The sequence below is a fragment of the Podarcis vaucheri genome (assembly GCF_965113315.1).
Source record: "Podarcis vaucheri genome assembly, chromosome: 12".
Taxonomy (NCBI): domain Eukaryota; kingdom Metazoa; phylum Chordata; class Lepidosauria; order Squamata; family Lacertidae; genus Podarcis; species Podarcis vaucheri.
The window spans coordinates 36,262,645-36,280,210 of record NC_138750.1 but is presented as its reverse complement, the minus strand read 5'-3'; the positions used below and the strand labels follow the sequence as shown (position 1 = coordinate 36,280,210).

The window sequence follows — 17,566 nt, the reverse complement described above, 5'->3', positions numbered from 1 at the left end:
TTTTTTAGAATTTGAGCCCAGGACATTCCTGCCTGAAAAGTGTTCTGTTTAGATCGAAATCTTACTACCTTAGCTTTCCTTACTACAAAAAAGATGATTGTATGAATAATGTAATGCTCTCTGCCTTTGGGGAGCTGTAAAATGGAACTGCATTCCAGAAAGCAAGGCTTATCACATAATAAAAGCATAATTATATATTATAAAAACTGCACTATACTTGTATCATACATTTCTGACTCCACATGTTCCACAAAAACATTGGCACCCATGTGTGGCAATGTAGACAGAGGGTGAATGTAACGAATAACCAATTAACCAACAATTAACCCTAGTATTTCAGTCTTCTGCCAAGACTTTTCACTATACAGTACGTCTTGATTTGGCTGGAAGGTTAAGACAACTGGCCAACCAGTGAGAGGTATCACTGGGTCAATGATTGCTGAGTGTAAGGCTTAAATGTGGGAAATCCCATGTTCAGATCCCTGCTTACTCAAGCAGCTCACTGGATGGCCTTTTGCTTTCCAGCAAATAGAACTGAATAACAACCACCACCCTCTCATTACACTCCGCTGTTCTGAATAAACAAGTCATATGCACAATGCAGCTTTCATAACATTCTTAAGACTTCTCCTCTTTTGTGCTGTCCAGTGCCAACTACTGACCTTTAAAACCTTCCAGCAGATCGAAATAATGAATCATAAAGGCAGTTCTTTTTATGCTATTTATGGCTGTAGCTCCACAAGTAACATGTGCTGTTCTTTGATCTGTGCACTTTTAGATTAGCCCGCACAAAATAAAATTCCAAGTTCTGCAGAAATTGCTTTCATCAGCTTATTGCTACCTTACTTGGGAACTGTGACAAAAGGAAGGGGTAGCTTCTTGGCTGACAGATTGATCACACTGAAAGGAAGAGACAGGGTTAGCATCTGCCAAAGTTTGATTTTAGGCAATAAGGAAAAAGCCCCCTTATTTTGTTAGCTGTGCTTTGTGTCGCATATCTTTGCTTTTCTGTAACCCTTGCTTTTGTGCAGTACAAAGATTTGAATTCTGGGAAGACACATTATTAGCCTTGGCCTGGCACCCGTCTTGGAAAATGAGTCACGTGTTTCAGCGAGGGAGCCCAGTACATATCCAAAAATGGAAGCAAATAAAAACGCTCTTTAAAATTATTGAAAAAAAGCACACGACCAACTTTGCAGGCAAATTGAAGTTGCTGAGCCAGCAATAATTACTCATTTGTAGCCAAACCACCATATATCTTTGTGACACTGGCAACATTACAGTGGTCATATAGCTGGAGCTGGCTCAAATATTTATGAAAAGTTTCTGTTATGTTTCATAAACAAAAAATTGGCACAGATTACACTGGTAATGGAAAAAGAATCCTGGTTAAAGAAAAGAATGGGAATGGGGAATATTTTTGAGCCTGAGATCTACATTCCCTTCTGGGCAACCTTATGAAGACCACATGCCAGCAATCGGCAGAACCAGAAAGAAAAATGGGGAGAGCAACAAATGCAAATTTTACCTTTGCATACCCTGCCACATTTCTCTGATGAAACTATTCCATATTCCAATATATTCCTATTTAATAATAATAATAATAATCTCCACCTATCTGATTGGGTTGGCCCAGCCATTCTGGGGGGCTTCCAACATATATAAAAACAAAATAAATATTAAACATTAAAAACACTTCCCTATACAGGGCAGCCTTCAGATGGTTTGGGGATCAGATAACTCCATATCTTCCAACATTCCTCCGATGAAAGTAGGGATGTCCTAAGGAAAAGCGGGACATTTCAGAATCAAATTAGAAACCAGGATGGCTTCTGTAACTCTGGGTCTGTCCCTAGAAAATAGGGAAAATTGGAGGGCATGCCTTTGTGCAGCAGGAATGTTCCTACACACACTCATACACCCTTCTTGGTGCTCCCTCCATAGAAGCAAGGGGCCTTATCAGAGTTCAAGAACACATTCCCAGCCAGGAGAAAACACTCAGGTTATGAAGCAGGGTCAGTGAGAGAGGGCTGCAGCCTGGAGGAGAGTTCTCAGGCATGTAGGCACTAATTACCTGGTGTGTCGTTAACCCATAGTTAACGAAGAGAACTGCCTTCTAGTAGGAGGAGTCCACCATTATCCTTCAAAAAGAATTGCTAAAGTCCAACAACTCCTATTGGCTGCCGTGCTTAGATCTCTTGACTCCCAAGGTATGTAACCAGCCCTTAAAAGGTCTCTCCTCAAAAATGGATATTGGAGAGTTGGAAAAGTTTCAGAAATGATAAGGCATATATAGAGCAACTCCCCTATGATGAAAGAAGCATCTGGATTTATTTAGTTTAGAAAAAAAAAAGTTGAGTAAGAGGTAACACGATAGAGGTTTATAAAATGATGAATGGCATGGAGAAAGTGGATAGGGGGGGGATTTCCCATAGCACTGGAACTTGTAGGCATACAGTGAAGCTGGATGCTGGAAGATTCAGAATAAAAGTACCATACTTCTTCTTGCAGAGTGTAGTTAAGCTTTGGAACACAGGAGGCGATGATGGCCACCAGTTTGAGTGGCTTTAGAAGAGGACTGCACAAATTCACAGAGGACAAGGCTATCAACAGCTACTTTGCAAACCAACCTCCACTAATAGCATGCATTTTTGCTCGACTGTTTTCACTACTAAGTGCAGTGGTACTTCGGGTTAAGAACTTAATTCGTTCTGGAGGTCCGTTCTTAACCTGAAACTGTTCTTAACCTGAAGCACCACTTTAGCTAATGGGGCCTCCTGCTGCCGCTGCGCCACCGCTGCACGATTTCTGTTCTCATCCTGAAGCTAAGTTCTTAACCCGAGGTAATATTTCTGGGTTAGCGGAGACTGTAACCTGAAGCGTATGTAACCCGAGGTATCACTGTATTCTCCTCATTCATGCATTTTTGTGCACATCTCTTGTCTGGAGAGCTGCACAGCAAAATATAGAGAAGTGCAAGTTCCAAATGATAGCTGGTACAGTTCACATACTGTTTCTGAATATGTCATGAGTTAGGACTGCCTTTAAATGTAAACTCCTCCATCTTTCCCGTTGCGGGAAGGGGGTTCTCTCACAGCATTCACATTATTTATCGCTCTCTCTCACACAGAGAACATAACTGATTATCACAAAAGCTATTCCTCTATCATTATTTCTATGTTTCTGCTTTTCTCTCTTTTTTAACTCAGTTATGTGCAGTGATTTACCTCAACAACTGCTTCTCTGGAGCCCTCTGTAGGCCAACTGTAATAACTGAAACATCAATGGTGGTTTACATCCTGGTACAAAAATCCAGCTGTCAAAATAATAAACAGGAGTAATAGATTTAAGACTACAAGGAATCCATAAAATGGCATGCACTTTACAAGATACCCTCCATCCAGAGGAGCTTGCATTTTAATTTGAGAAAAAGATGGGTCATAAATGTACAGAAAAGAGGAAAATATTAGCTTTTTACAGCTAAAAGCAGCAGCAACAACAAAAATGCTCTGCAGTTAATGCTGAGTACCACGCATCTTCTGCTACGGGCTTGCTACTGTTCCCTCCTCTGCTTTCTTTTGCAACATCATTGCATTCTATTAAAAAGAAATAACTGGCTTGTAATTACAATGGTTAGTGATTAGAGTTCTAACCACATTATGTAGAGTTGTGCTGATGACAGTGTTATCTTAACTGTGCAAATTAAAAAAGAGCCTTTGTTAGCAAAAGTGCAAGCCTTGGTGGTGGTAAAGGAGGTATGAAGTTTAAGTGTTAGTATGTATGTTGTTGATGAAATAAATCAAGTCTTGACTCTCCTAGAAAGCAATCCTAATTACTAGTGAGGATAACGGTGAACCTCACTCTCCGTGCACAGAGAGCAAGTTTCATGGGCTGAGGTCTCCTCTGTGCAGTCACAGAAAACTCCACCATTGTTCCTTTACCTCCAGAATCTTCCTTCTCAATCTTGTGGCCTGGATGGAGCCGTAAGGCATATACTGAAGAGTCACCTGTCTCTCATCTTTTCCATTTCTAGTGAGGTGCTTGAGCATCACTGTGTGACTGTTGACTAAAACCATGTCTATGAGCAAAGACTAATTGAAAAGCAGAAGGCAATAGGTTTGGAAATGTGGCACTCCCAGGAGCTTGTTCTGTGGATCCTGGGGGTTGCATATTTGCAGAATCCAAAGCCCCGTCATTCCCCTGAACACCCAACTACAGAAAGTGGGGAGTCGGGAATACCAGCCCTGGAGCTGGCACACTTATTTTCCCTAGTGTAACTGGGAAAGGAACTTTTTAAAAGCCATAGGAATCGCCAAAATGTTGGAGAATTTAACTAATGAATATATACTGTTGGATTGTTATTTAGCTTTTATTAAGTGTTCTTCTCAAATAGTAATATGATTTTGAGAAGTAAAATGTTGTTAAGTCATTTTTTAATGGCATCAGAACTAACGACTGCCCATTTTTGAAAGAATTTGGAAGGAGCCACGAAAGGATATTGGTATAAAAAATGTGTGGGATATAACTTTGTTTGGAAAGTTGACAAATAAAATTGGCTAGGGGGACTAAAAAGAGCAGCAGCTTTATATCAGAACGGTTTGATTTTTTTCAGTGAATAACTAATGATGTAATATGCCAACCTCTCAGTATGCTATTTTCTGTAACTCATAGTTATTTGCTTTTACATTAAAGATACTGTAACAGCAACATTTGTTATCTTTCTACTGTACTCTGTAGAGAGTAATTCTTGTGTGACTTTTGATGCACATATTTGTCTTTGGAGTTAAGTTTTATTTATGTTCAATGTTCAAAACGTTATTTATATTTTAAGTTACATTTTTGGTATAGTTCCCAGCACAAAATCTCTATTGGTCAATACACACACAATCTGTTTGTCATGTGATATTTAAATTTTAAAAAATCAACTAGCAGCTTCTAAATTAAATCTGTATGACAGCTATAACCAAATGACTATTTATAAATACTTGTATATTCATACAGCTCTTACGGCTGTGCAATTCTGAGTCAGAAAAGAAGCGGTACTGTATGCTGAGCACTAGAACTGCAACCTTGGGGTTCCACTCTTATGATTTCCTGTCACCTGCACTCATGAGCTATCATGTAGAATCTCCACCTAAGTGATGGATGTGAAGAGAGTGCTATGGTTTGCTTGAAGGCTTGCTTCCTCCTGACTTGGTGTGCTAAGGCAGCCCTTGTGTTCCATTTGGTATCGCTGATAATTATTAGCACTGCCACAGTGCATTGCCGACTCCCGGAGCACATTTGCTTGGGAGAGCCATACAAATGAAAACAGTTGGGTAGGCAAGCTTGAGACTCTCTTTGTCCATAATGAGGCAACATTCTTGAAGTGACAGGTTTCATTTTATGTGTTTTGGATTTCAAAATCACTCGGATTCATGATGCATTTTCCACTGAGATGCCCCACCTCCCAGCAAAATTCTAACAAGTACATCTGAAAATCTGAAAATAATTTTAAACACGAAACTAAACCATCTCTCCTCTCAACGTATACTGTCAGATGTTTGCTGCATTGCAAAGTATTTCAAAGACCCCCAGTATTTATTATAATTATTAAGACTTTTTATTTCTAATAATGTTCTCTGTGGTACCGTCCCAGCACCAGCCCTGTGGAACACCCTCCCACCAGATGTCAAAGAGAAATATAACTACCAAACTTTTAGAAGACATCTGAAGGCAGCCCTGTTTAGGGAAGCTTTTAATGATTAATAGGTTATTGTATTTTAGTGTTTTGTTGGAAGCTGCCCAGAGTGGTTGGGGGAACCCAGCCAGATGGTTATATTATTATTATTATTATTATTATTATTATTATTATTATTATTATTATTATCCTGTCTCACAGTGGCCAATCAGATGCCTGCAGGAAATCTGAGTACAAGAGCATTCTCTCCTAAGGTCATGTCCATGAGTGAGTTCTAGTGTTATTAGATCCATGGATTCACTAATCATTGTTCAGTCATTCTTTAATCTAGTGATTGTAACTTGGGGATTTACCGTGCAATCTGATGAATGCTCAGAAGCAAGCGCCATTGAATTTTGGGGAATTTACTCCATGTATAGAAGGCGTAGGGGATGTTTTTGATCTGGCAGGCAAGATCCTAATCTCCCCGCACCACCACAGGCCAGCTCTGACAGCTGGGCAGGGCAACCCACCAATCTACCATCTCATGTCCTAATGAGGTCAGATGATTGACTCCTGCCAAAGCCCTTTGTGCAGTGCTTCAGAAGCGATGGGGGCAGGAGAGTGAGGCCAAAATTTGACACACCCTCCAGCCCTCATGCTGCCTTCCCAAAGCCAGATAAGCAAGGCACCAGGCTTTGGGAAAGAGGTGCGAGCCTCTGGCAGGGTCCTAGAGCTCTCCTACCCCCTAGCTGGGAAAGCTAACTAGGCTTTGGGAAGAAGAAGGAAACTAGGACTGTGTCAGAGCCCTCCTGCCTCCTTCCCAAAGCCCAGTGCCTCCTTACCTGACTGTGGGAAGGCATCGCAAGGGCTGGGGAGTGTCAAACGTTGCCAAGGACTGCAGAAAAGGGCCTCTCGGGCTGCACGCATTGGACTTGTTTACACTGTGTAGCAGAGGTGGTCTTGCATTTCAGGCAGCAGTTTCCCCCAGCTCTACCTGAAGACATCAAGGGTTGAACCTGGGACCTTTACGTATACTGGACATGCGTTCTACCGCTGAGCCACAGCCCTTTCACCTTGTTCCGCAAGTAGTTTTTCTGTGCCTTCCTAACAGCCAAGGAACAGGTTTGGCAACACTGGAAGGAAAAACTATCTTGGTGCTAATACATCTGTGGATTGAGAAACTGACTTTGCTGCCTCTAGATGAGCCAGCAGTCAATTGGTGACAGCACTGTGGGGCATACAACACTATTTGGACTGCCTTCACTCTGACACCAACACTCGCCGAAGGGCTTACTTTCACTGTTCTGTATCCTAGTTGCTCCCAAGGCTCTGCCCAGTCCTCCCCCTTCCAAAATCCCCAGCTTATCCCCCCTCTGTCAGTATAAGGGGTGAGGTTTATAGGGCCCAAGATACTTACGGCTTGATACTTGCAATGAAATCCTGTACGTGGATACTCAGAAATAAGCCCCAAAGGATTTGTTCCCAGTTTAGGATAGCTGCTTAAATCTAGGCTGATCTAGCAAAGGGCTTGGGGAGAAAAGAAGACTTAAAGATAAGAAAATGTGCGAGAGGATCAGTTAGTACTGTAATTAAATCCCAATGTTTTACACCACAGTAAATTAGTCATTAATCTGCATCTTTAATTTGATTTGCTATGTTTGTAAATAATCAATGTTTAAGCTTTGTTAATAGCACTACAGTGCCTTGAGCAGGTAAAAAACCCTGAGAGGTCTCTCCTTCAGCCTCGCAACAACTTCATTCTCACCAGGACTGTTGACATTTTAGTTCCACAAATGACATTGGAGATGGTTTCCATGGAAACTAAAGATTCAGCCACACACATTCTTGAAACAGACAAATGAGAATATCTGTTTCCTACTACTGACCAAATATTTAATGTCACCAGTGTTTACTAGAAAGCTCCAGGGCATAAGAAGGCTTCAGAAAAAGGACTTAAAGGGAACTATCCCTTCCATATCCAATCTATCTATCTATATATATACTAGCAGCAAGGTCATTCTCAGAGAGCTGATCCTTATATAGCCAAGCCAGCACCAAAACTCAGCAGTAGAAAACATGTAGGGGAAACTCTAAGGGAAGGGAAAACAACAATTTATGAGGATGTTCAGTGACCATAGAGCTCCGGGGAGGGGTGTGGAATATTGCTGGAAGGGAATGAAATGGAGTATCCAGGAAATGGGCATTGTTAGCTGCCTGGAGGAACAAACAGGAGTACTCCACACTGCAAAACAAGTCTTACTTGTTGTACCTGATGATGCATAGAAAGGAGACAAAGAGCTGCCCTAGTGCAGGAGTTCTGTTAGGGCAGGTGTAGAGAACCTGTGGCTCTCCAGATGTTGCTGAACTACAACTCCCATCATCCTTGGTCTTTTGTCATGATTGTTGGGGTGGAGGGGAATTGTAGCTCAGTAACATCTGGAGGGCTACAGGCTCCCTTCCTATGCTCTATGGCACCAGAATACGCCACTCTTGCACACCAAGTCCACTCAGCTGACGTCAACGAAACCGAAACTCTACATGTACAAGGGGCATTTGCAGAGCTGTGCCTGCTATGGAAAGGAGAAGAGAACCCCATGTGGACACTGGAGGGCACATGGAGGTCTGGACCACCACTTATGTATGATAATGGCCATATCTATCCCAGGGATATAGGTAGGTCTGGGTTTGGTCAGAGCTTGGATGGATAATCACCTGTGAACTTTGAGCAGTCACTTGAATAACACAGACGGAGTCCAAAGAGAAAAGAAACCAATAATACTTTGCTGGGTAAACTGAGCAGAAACAGTATATGATATGAGGGGGTCTACAAGTCTTTACAAGTATTGTTTAGAGGAGGGAGATATGCAACTACACAGGATAAGAAGTTATATACACCAATCAAAATTTGAATTGCCTCAGCAAGGAACATAGCATACTGTCTGGTTGCTAGGCAACACCTCCCACCCACCCCCAGTTAGCTTGACTAACTGTAAGCAGAATTAACCCTTAGGTTATTAAATGAATGATCCCTGCAGTTGTACTTCCAGCAGGAACCACATATATAGCTTGATGGGTTGCATAAAGGAAGAAGAGTAGGATTCTTATGGAAACATAAGGAAATAAATACATAAAGAAATAATATTTCCGGGTGGGTATAAAATAATGTTTTGAAGTGACTAATAATTATGCTAAGTCAAAGTTACGCAGAAGCACACCATCTTCTAAGCCTTGCTACCCTACCATGCCTCTTGGTTTGATTGGCACTTCCGCAAAGCCATAGAGAAGAGAAAAGGACAGAAACTGTGACAAAGGAAAAAAGTGTCATGTTTGTGAAGGTTGTTGGCAGAGTCGGTGACCCACTGCTTATTAAAGTTTCCCAGCTGAAAAGATTTCAAAGCTTGCCCTGCCCGTGAACAATGGTAAAGATTGAACTACACGCCATACAAAATGTAGTTACAAGTGAGGCTATATAGCTTAACGTTTCATTCAAGTAAGACTAGGATTATTGTGCACAGTTGTCCCCGTGGCAACATCTGGCCTATATTTCCCCACGTGTGAAAGAGAAAACAATGTAAGAAGTGGAAAACATCATACATTCTTTCTCGTTTCCATTCCGAGGTGTGAAGGAAGAGTAAGACATTCCTACCACAGTGTTCTTACTTTATCTCCATGAAAGCCTTCATTCCACTTGCATGAAAAAGAAAACACTGATTAGTCACAAACATTTCCTTAAAGAATTCTGATTCTGAGGCAAGTGCTGATGTCATAATAAGAATTCAGAGAGCTTTTCTTCCTCCTTTTTGCTTTTCTCCATAGTAAGCAATGACATCAACTTTCACAGGGGGAGAAAACCCACCTTGACTTTGGATCTTCAAAGGTAAGCATTAACAAGAACCTGCTTTTAGTTTTGCACTTAGATTGCACTTGGTTAACTCATTTTGAGTGCTGTTCTCGTCATCTCTGTCCTTTTCCTTTTTGAGGTAGGGTCTTTTATCTCACTGACTTTATAACAGTGGATTCCTGACAGTAAAACTGATATTGGTTATCCTAAGAGAAAGCCATAGATACCAAAACAACTTCATGTATTCAGCCTTTCGGGCATAAATATATAAATAAATTTATTTCATCCGAAGGTCAGGATGTACACATTTGTAAATAATAATAATAGTCGAATCTGATCCACATTGAAACAACTTGTTCACACTTATTCCCATAGAACCGAAGCGGCAGCTAAACTGGCAATCCTGGGCGTGTTTACTCAGAAGTGAGTGCCCCTGGGTTCAACAAGAGTAACCCCTGGGATTTAATACTGCCAGGAATTTTTTTAATAGACCAGATGTTTGCTGGGGATTAACTGTGTATTGGGTGTGGTTGCTGGGCGTGCTTGGGAGTAATGTCTGGATATGAAAGAGTGCTAAGGAAGTACTGGTATTTGCAATGGGTCAGTGCATCTGGCTGTTAACCAGAAGGTTGGTGGTTTGAGCCCACCCAGGGCAGGATTCCTGCACTGCATGGAAGTGGACTAGATGATCCTCAGGTTCCCGTCCAACACTGCAATTCTATGATTCTATTTGGGGAATGTTATTGTATGGAGGAAGTGTGAGTGCAACTTCTGCCTCAGGGTCCTTCTTTCAGCTTCCACCCAACATCACAAACTGCAGGTGATTGATGGTGGAGTTGCTATTTGACATGAAGTAACTGCAGAAACCAGCCCGTGGGAGAAATATTTGTACTATATGTTTTGAACCGGTCACACTGCTGTTGCAACTTGTGGTGATTTCACTGGTTTCTCTTACATTTCACAGTAAGGATTGTGGTTTTATGGCTCTGTCTCTAAGCCATTACAGTACAGCCAAGCTCTATTCCAGGGGTCTGCAACCCGCGGCTCCGGAGCCGCATGTGGCTCTTTTACACCTTTGCTGCGGCTCTGGGGCGGATACTAGCGAGGGGAGGAGAGGCATTGTGCGCCCCGACACTCCCCACTGTGGCGGGCGCTGTACTGGCTGTGACGTCGCATGCGGGTGGTATGTGCGTTAGTCACGCACTGTCCCGACGTCACCTTCCCGCCCGCTGTCAGATCGCGGCTCCGGAGATATATTTGTTTTAAATGTCGCAGTGGTTTTGCGGCTCCCAGTTGTTTTTTTCTTCGGAAACGGGTCCAAGTGGCTCTTTTTGTCTTAAAGGTTGCAGATCCCTGCTCTATTCTTCTCTGGTTCTGTGAATTTCATACCTTATCTCTAAGCGCAGATCAGTACAAGATGACTTCATCAGAAGGAAGCCAGAGGCTGTTATCACCAAGAATGATAACATACACACAGTCTCTACTTCTTCTCTCGCTCCCTCACGTGGAGACAACTGGGGGGGGGGAGCTGTCAATTTTGGTTTCTCTCATTTTCCCAGTTTTACGATCACTTCTTCACATTTCCACATCAGTCTCTACTTTTTTTAAAAAAGGTTCTCATGAAAATTTATCCTAATACACACATTTTTTAAAAAGCAATTTTCCCCGATACAATGCATGTTGATGTTATTTTCTTTAACATATGCCTTTTTGCGTTGTGGGTTAAACCACAGAGCCTAGGGCTTGCTGATCGGAAGGTCGGCGGTTCGAATCCCCACAACGGGGTGAGCTCCCATTGCTTGGTCCCTGCTCCTGCTAACCTAGCAGTTCAAAAGCACGTCAAAGTGCAAGTAGATAAATAGGTACTGATCCAGCGGGAAGGTAAATAGCATTTCCATGCGCTGCTCTGGTTTGCCAGAAGCGGCTTAGTCATGCTGGCCACATGACCCGAAAGCTGTACGGAAGCTGATATGAGTGCCACAACCCCAGAGTAGTCCACGACTGGACCTAATGGTCAAGGGTCCCTTTACCTTTACCCCAATATACATAATTTTGTACACATTCCTTGGCTGGAGAACTGCATTGCCAAATTCAGAGGAGTGTGAATTTCAAAGGATGGCTGTGTCTTGGTTTATGTATTGTTTTGGAAAGTGTGAATTGGGTAAATCCACATTTAAATGCAAACTGAATTGAACTTTCAGGTGGGAGATGATTTGGGCCAGGGAACCCTGGCATGGTGTTGAAGGACAGAGTTGTGACAGTCGGGTGACCTACCTTGGACTTCCTAAGCCAGTCTACCACCCATGGGTGTCCTGGAGGATACTATCCCTTCAAATGCAACTGCCAGGCTGTGTATGAAAGTCTGTAGCTGCCTTCTGTGTATGAAATCAAGGTGTGTGTGCTATTTTGCTCTTTGCCTCAGGCAGCAAAGTGTTTTGGGCTGGCCCTGACCCCTCTGCTATTTGCAGTGAAATCAAACTGTGCCCTCCAGCTTGTGCCTATGGTAAAAGAAGTACATGTAGATGAGCCTTCCTTATGAATGCAGTAAGCACCAGGAACAACAACCCACATTATGGCAAACCAGAACATCAGTATGAATTGAGCCTGAATGATGCATGAAAATATCCTTAAATGTTTCTGGTCAGCAAACACCTGCATGGGGCTAAGAAAAATTTCATTTACCAAGAATACAAATATTTGTGGGGTGTTGTTGTTGTTTTGTTCCTTTTGCTTTTGCTCTGCCCTCAACAATGAATAATGCAAACAAGCCACTAATTTGGAAGTTGAAATTATTGTTGCTACTCAATCTTTACTAAAAGCATTTTGTGAAATGTGAGGTCTGTAGAAAACAATTATGTGGTGTGCATACATGACTGCAAAAAAGGAAGCCAATTGTTTTCCTGGAAACAGAGAAAAGGACACTTGTTGACTACTTCAACCTTGTTAGATTCAAGGTGAGTTATTGTAGTGTTTAACAATGCAAGTTCAGAAGTACCACATTCTGCATTCAAATATACAACTTGCCCTAAAACGTTTGGCTTCTTTTGGCCTCTGTAATTTATTCTAAGTATTGGCCTACTCAACACATGCCAAATGTGTAGGATATGTTTCAGAAGTGTACATGGGGAAAGTGCAGTGTCTATTGGTAGAGTTAAGGGTAACATTAAGAAATTTCAAAGAAGAAGAAGAACCTGCCCTATCCCATAGGTCTTTAATTGTTACAGCTCAGCTAGACCTTCATAACTGCTGACTTTGACTGCTGTGGGGTATAAGTCCTACAGAGCAGCTAGACATCACTGAGAGATGATAAGACTATGGCTACACGCAGGAGGAGTGGGGGAGAGGGAGAGAATTGCATTATTTTTACTGGTTATAATGCTGGCGCTTCTGTTCCAGTTTCTGATGTTCCTTTCATACTTAGTACCTTCTGGTATCGTGGAACTATGGCTTGTATATGCCCCCAAATTTTGTCAATGCAAAATGCCTGCAATTTTTGAGTTAACAGGGTTGAAACTGTTTGTTTGTTTTTAATGGAAGTAACCTGAATTAAACATTTGCCAGATTCCACTAGATTTTACATCATATGAAACATCCCATGTAAAAATAAATAGGTAAGGAAACACTGTAAAGATTAAATAAAATGCTGCCTGAATGCAGCCCATGGTATTAAACGTTTGAGAAATGGTGCAACTCTCTCCTCACAGAGGTCATCTGGTCCCCTCAATGTGCAATTTTCATTGCATGTTGAAAATGTACCTATTTACCCTGGCCTATGATTCTTGTGGTGTGTATTTTTTAGAGCCCACTCTATTCTTATTATTGTAATTTGCTTTAAACTGTTCTAGTGTTGTATTTTTAATTGTTGTGTGACCTGTCCTGGGTAATAAATAATCTACTACTTTTACTACTACCAGGCTCAGGTATTAAGTGAAGCATAAATTGTTCATAAGGTGTTAAGTGATACATAAACCCACAACTTACTTGAGGGTTTGGTTCCTGGGAATCATGCAATCACAGAAGAAAAGCGAGCATAAATTGTGGGCTTACTGTACGATAAAGAAATCATTATGTAGCTGTCAGGACCAGCCTTAAATATTTTGTTGCCTCAAGTCAAGGGCAAGATGGTGCCACCCCATTTGACGCACAAAGCTGGTCAGACTGGCAGCTGAGACTTACTTCATCACCGGTGATGGAATAACATCATTCACCACAGATGAGGGAAGTAGGTTTGCTTAGGAGGCCCAGGGTAGGCCTTGTGGTATGCACATTTCTATTTTTTCCACAGCTTACAGCTGCTCCCTGCCACAACTTCTACCTGGGGCAGCTGCCTTACTCTGTGTAATGGTAGGGCCCAATCTGAGCAGCTGTCAAGTCATCTAACTGGATCACTTGATAGGAGACTGTTTCCTTTTTGGACCATCACCTGGTAGAAAAATGAAGTCGAATCTCTTAGGCTCTGTACACAGCATACATCTGAAGCACATTAAAAGTGCATGGCTTTCCTCCAAAGAATCCTGGGAACTCACAGAGCTAGTACCCTGAACAAGCTATAGTTCCCATGATTCTTTGGAGGAAGCTTTAAATATACGGGGTGTGTGCAGCCTCAGTTTGCAAGGGGGTGAAAAGAATGTTGTGCCAGAAAGTTCCGGGGCAGTTAGCAGGACAGTTGGGCCACAGACAAGGTGCAAGGAACAGAATGGAGAAGTGGTGAGCTTCAGAAACACAAATATGGCAGTTTTGTAGTACTTTGACAGAAAACAAGGTTTGGCATTAGAATGGCGGTTAATTTGTCGTGTAAGTTGGTGTAAAGAGGCAACAGTGGCCAGTGGTTTAATATGCTTGTTTATATCATTTGAAAGTTTGGGCTAAGGCAGACTTTTAGAAAGTGTTATAACACAGGCATGCATATTCATAACTACCACATACAGTTCTTACTTGGGTCATGAGCTTTTCACAGGAGAGGAGAGGAGCTAAGATTGTATAAAATTGCTTGAGTTTTCTGTGCATTTCATGAAATTCACAGGTGGTATCCGTTATGTGTCTCAAAACCACGCCAACTGTCCAGAAGGAATACAGTGGGGAGGAAATGACCCACTTCAGATGGCAACTATGAGATGGGCAGGTGATGGGTGGAGGCAGGAATCAGTGTCTGAATGGTGCTTGCCTTACCTATGTGGGGAGGAAAGTTTGATTTCGGCTTCAGGCAGCAAAATGTATTGAGCCAGCACTGAGAAAGTCTGCCTACCAATAAAAAAATAATATGGGGTGATATATAATGATTAGAGATAAGAGAAATGCACTCTGCAGATGTTCAGAGGCACTATTAGCCCTTCACATATTTCAAGTACGGAGTACTGGCATCTGTAAACTGGTTCCGGGATTAAACTCTGGTGAAACGTATCTTAAATTCCAATCAACGCTATGTCCCATCTTGTACAGCTGTGCAAAATCATAGCCCTTTTTCCTAGGAAAGGATAAGGCAAGGTTCCTTCCTTTGACTCTGAAGAAACAGAAGAACTCAAGAGAGAGAGGGAGAGAAGGCATTGTCAGCACTCTGCTGTATTCCATTCTTGGTGGGGTCAGCTGTCAAGCAGCTAGCTCATGAGTTTTCCTTGAAACGTACACCACTTTGTCAGCCTTCCCTGGACATTTCTGCTTGGAGCTAAATGGTTCCAAAATGCCACCTACCACAAACATATGCCTCGTCTTTCAATATACAGTATAGCAAGCATTGGCAGCTGCACTCTACACAGCTATCTCCCAACTTCAGGCTCTGTTCCAAAACTGACAAGCTTTGTCAGGGACCCAAGTGTGAGGGTGTATTAACTTTCCAGGTCCACCCCCCCTTTTCTTCACAAACTAGGAGATAAGCAGAACAAAATGACCCTGACACTTTTGCACTCTCGGGGCAAGATCCCAACAGCTTTGGTTTAAGGGCTCTAATGGGCTGTTTCAGCAAATCCAGTTCTTAATGTTGCACACTACCCCAGTCTCTGAGCGGTGCAGGATTCCGGGTGCTTACCCAGAGTTCGTGTTTCCTTTGGAAATGAGGCACAGAGGAGACTGTGGTGTCTTTATGCTATATGGTTTATTTACACATATATTCAATCTGTTCACAGCACTGGCACTCCAAAAGGGTCTTGTTTCTCCCATAACCGCAGCCTTGAATTCAAACATTGTTCTGTCTCTCTGTCTTCTCACAGCTGGCTGGTTTCCTTTTGGCTCACCTCACTACAACAATTTAACTCAAAACTCTGGCTTTTTCTGTTAAGGAAGGAGGCTCCACCCACCTGCCATCTCGCACCAAACTCCTTAATCCCTCATCACGTCACCAGGACACTGTCTTGGGTATTCCAAGAATTAGAAGGCTTGAGTCGCTTTTAACACTTGCTAGATCCAGGGATTAGAGAGGTCTGGCATGCAGCTTAACGCCACCAAACTATTAACATTACTATATAGCTCAGATTCAGCCACACAAGTCAGAAAGGTCACTATAGATTTTTCTATATGCATGTCTGGCTTCTGATAGTGAACACTGAGAGGAAATTATTACCCAGGAATGTTTTTCCTGCTCTTTTACTATAGTGAGAAATGGACAAAGCTTGTTTAATTGAAAGTAAAGTCCACTGACATCAATACAGCTTACCTTCCACTTAGCAGAGTATGGGGTCAAAGTGATGGTTTGTTTGCAGTGGTATAAGTAAGACTAGTTTAAAGACTGGGTGGGCTTTGGGGCTGCAGTCGTTTTTGGAATTTCCCAGCTGAATATCGTGATCACCACATCGTTGTAAAATCCTCCCTCCTGTTTAAATGACTGTGTGGTGTATTGGCCCTTCAGGCTTGCCATATCAGGAAGTTGCTAAGTCAGCTGTGAGGCACTATGCTTTCAGTTTCAGTTCTGCATTTCCAAGCAGTGCTTTGCTGTATCTTCTGTCTCCCTAATCTTCTTGTTACTGAAGTCCTTGTTAGTTGCATAGTCCCTGTGTGGCCTCCTCTTACTGGCATGTTTTAGACCTCCTGGACTTCTATTACTAGTAAAAATGTTTACATTTGCCAGGGCAAATAGCTATACCTCATCCTATCCTGATAATTATTAAGCATTTTATTTTATCCTGGCCTTCAGCCAAAGAAGACTCCAAAGTGGCTTACAAATATTGGTGAGAAGAAAAACCTTGCCCTCAGGCTCCAATGCTCAGATATGACACAAAAGGAAAAGGACCAGAAGTGTGAGAAGGAAAAAAGCAAGCTCAGGCACTAATTCTTAATTACAGAGATCTGTGGTGAACAGCAGGAATGCAATAAATTTTGAAAGGCACTAAAAGTGGCTGGTCTTTCAACAGAATTAAGAGAGAGGCTGTACAATCACTCTCCATAAGACTACTGAAAACGCTGCTGTGAATGACAGATGATGGTGGTGGTCCATAAAACAAAATTCACCTCAGAGCATTGTCACTGGGGTGGCTATCTCCAATAATGCTGTGAGGATGTCTGTTCCTGATATCCTCTTCCTCAGTCAGCTGTTACTTTTCTACTTAGCTATATAACAGTAACCTATATACATCTGGAATATGATCAAAGTCCAGGTGACATTCATATTGTGAAAAAAGTTTAATTTATACCTATAACTATTACCAGCAATCTAATGATGGAGTTTGAGGTCTGATCTGTACAAGGTAACAAAGATCTGACTTCAACTACCCAAAGCGCTAAGAATTCTAGGTCACTATTGCTGAGCAGGGCAAAAAATTGTGGGAAATGTGGCCATTTTGCCATCCTTCCCACTGTTGGAAACATACCTCAGACAAGCCTTATAAACCTGTTTCTCTTTCCTTACCTACTTGAAACTCAGCAAGACATCACAGGCCAAAGCTGTTCAGCTTGAGTTGCTCTTATGTTTGTACATTTTTTATACGAAAGTAAAAAAGTGGAATGTGTAAATCAGCCCGAGCTGAAAATCGTAATGTCTTATGTGTCATTATGAAAGGAAAATAAAGCGCTTCAGTAAATAAAAAACAATGAAACAGTTACCATCAATTAGAACTGAAAAGGCAGACACAATTCAG

At 42.0% G+C, this 17,566-nt stretch overlaps 1 protein-coding gene and 1 long non-coding RNA gene across 10 annotated transcripts in view; one reads left to right on the top strand and one right to left on the bottom strand.

Moving 5' to 3' along the window:
- Positions 1-62: 62 nt before the first annotated feature.
- Positions 63-9,368, bottom strand: LOC309515914. Its single transcript, XR_014212724.1, has 3 exons — positions 9,309-9,368; positions 3,228-3,316; positions 63-900 (listed from the first exon to the last, which is right to left on the bottom strand). It is a non-coding gene; the product is annotated as an uncharacterized lncRNA (long non-coding RNA).
- Positions 9,369-9,416: 48 nt separating this feature from the next.
- The window catches only part of PPP1R9A (protein phosphatase 1 regulatory subunit 9A), a 148,104-nt gene continuing 139,954 nt past the window's right edge, over positions 9,417-17,566 (top strand). For 7 of the 9 annotated variants that reach the window (XM_082194109.1, XM_082194108.1, XM_082194116.1 and 4 more), the window contains exon 1: positions 9,438-9,539. The gene's annotated coding sequence lies outside the window, so the exon portion shown is untranslated. Of the gene's footprint in view, positions 9,540-14,130; positions 14,211-17,566 lie in introns of those variants that run through there. The other 2 variants (XM_082194112.1, XM_082194111.1) reach the window with 2 other exon arrangements.